Source organism: Chrysemys picta, chromosome 5, assembly GCF_011386835.1.
Source record: "Chrysemys picta bellii isolate R12L10 chromosome 5, ASM1138683v2, whole genome shotgun sequence".
Lineage (NCBI taxonomy): Eukaryota > Metazoa > Chordata > Testudines > Emydidae > Chrysemys > Chrysemys picta.
Genome location: NC_088795.1, coordinates 114,498,273 through 114,500,967, shown reverse-complemented (window position 1 = coordinate 114,500,967; position 2,695 = coordinate 114,498,273).

The window sequence follows — 2,695 nt, the reverse complement described above, 5'->3', positions numbered from 1 at the left end:
CTTTTGAATTCCTGTTTACTCAAGGGTATTTCTATATCAACCTTTCCATTTCTTACAGTATTTTTAGCTGCTTTGTCTGCCATTTCATTCCCTGATATCCCAATATGTGCTGGAATCCAAGCTAATGCTACATGTATCCCCATCTGTACTCACTCTGCTATTAGAAATAGAATTTAATTGATTAAATCACTTTTGCCTACTAAGACAGCCTTTTAATTGCCATTAGGTCTGAGATTGAATCTGAAAAAATGACCGCTGCTGCTGGGCGTACATCCCAGATCCAATTTAGTGCTAACATAATTGCTACTAGTACGGCTGTCATGACAGCTACAAAATCATATATTCTTTTAGATGTACTTATTCCCAACTTTAGTACACAATATGCCATCCCTACTTTCCTGGATTTTTTTCTTTTTGGGACCCATCTGTATATATTAGACACAACCAACTCTACTTTTCATCTATATACACTGGTAAACTTTGGCTTTTTTACTCTTAAGTTAATATCTAAATCCATGTTTGGACATGCAATTTTCCATCCATAACTAATTTTCCCATGACTAAAAGTTTAGACATCATTTAGCTCTTCCTTGTCTTTCAGCTCCTGCATCCACACTTTAACTTGAATGGCATGTGGAGTATAAGATGGCCTGAAAGACACATGATACAAGATACAAGAAAGATACGTGATAACTCAAGGAGCCTTTACCACAGTAACATGCCAGCCTTACCATAGTAATATATCAAATAAAAATCTGAAACAATTAATGCAGGATTCAAGGAACTGGGAGTGAACCACTTACTTCCCACAAAGAAAGGCAAAATCATAGGAATTCCAGGATAGCATATTGGCTAAACCAAAAAGGTAGGTGAAACCCACCTGCTGCTCTCAGAAAGCAATTGAAAGCCAAGTTCAAATGGAGTGTGATGAGCTGTTCAAACACCCATTTCTGTATACTATTATATTGTTCTGTATCAGAGTTAAAGACTTGCAAATAAAGGCATTAACATTATTTTGTGCCAATTGTTAAAGGACATACCTTTCAGTTTTCTTGCGATGGAAGAGGCATTTACTATGGGCCTACTATAGGTGATGATAATACTGCAGAGTAACAGTAAAAAAAAATATTGAAAGAAATATTTGCCTCACTGTGTCTGCTGGGTGATCAATTTTTGGACAATGTCAGGTCACACTAAGTCACTACCCCTAAAATTTCCTGCTCGTAAGCAACTTCATAACTCCTGCTTCTATTATTTAGTTTGCTAATTGAATGACTCGGTAAATTCAACTCTGAATTAAATAGCTGATGAAGGATGGGTCATAGACTGCTTATTTAGCTTTGTAAAAAATGATATAGACAAACTGCTGATGAAGATCAAGTTGATAGGTGTCAAGGTGAAAAAAAAAGTGTTTGTCAGCGGTACAGTAAAGCACTTTGGAGACCTGGAATGCACTCATATGCATGAACAATAAAACACTTCTTGATGATAGTCTGCCTCACAGTTCATTTGCCTGAAAATCTCTTGGCAACCATCTGGATCAGGTTTAAATAAAATGTAATACTAAGCCCCTAATCTGACAGTGATAAGCTGGTGACAATGATTATTCATGAGTTTAGAGGGGGAGTAGACCTTGAAGAGGCAGATGTGAGGCCTTTATTTCAGGCCCAATTTCAGTGCTTTGAATGAATAGGAAACCACTTCAGAACATAAGGTTCACTTTAATATAAGGATAAAATATGCTACTTTAATTAGCTTGACATCTAATTGCCTTCCAATTGTCAGAAATTTAAGTTATGCTAAAGAAAAACAAAGTTAATTTTTAACCCAGGTTTACTGTACATTCACTTCTTTAGCAGTCTAAAATATATTATTTTTATTAAAGGTGCATTTTAAATAAATTGATTACCTAAAGGAAATTAAACAGCTTGACCTTGTTTCAGTGAGGCAATGATTACAAATATCTGGTAAAGCCACTTTCCACCTTCGTGAAAACGAAACTTCAGGTGAGGTTTTCAAAAGCACTCTCCATTGGCCTCACTCTGAAGTCAATTTTATTACTTTCTACACTGCCAGTAGAGTCAGGCCACCGCTGAAAGCTTTTGAAAAACCCACCCTCTATTCAGCATGGACCAGATACAAAGTCCATTGACATCAACGAGAGTCTTTCTGTTGACTTTGATGGATTTTGGATCAAACCTCAGATTTGCTCAGATTACGATGGGAAATGCTGTTGGACATTTAGGGATTGATTCTTGAAAAAGACTCTGCTCTAATTTTGTGGGAACAATTATAGACCTTTCCTAAAAGTGATGGCTTTATGTCTATCAGGTCCAAGCCTTTTTCTCCTTATTTGCTATACATAGATGTACTATAGTAGCAACAGGGAGGAGTTCTATAATCTATGCTATATGGATTATATACCCATAGCGTGGGTAGAGCTATGTAATCTCATCTCCATTCCTAGGGAAGAAAGAGTCCCTCTTGCAAGCTCATCTACTTTATATCTGGAAGCTGCTCACCTGGTATTCAATATAACTCTCCATTTATGCTGCAACTACAACAAATGCTACAGTACTGTGAATGCCTTTTAGGAACCTGCGTTTGATGTAAGTAAAGTGCTCTCTTTTCTGCCTGTTCCCAAAGGAGAACTTTGAATTGCTTCTGAAAATGGAGATGCACAGAATGTTCCAGC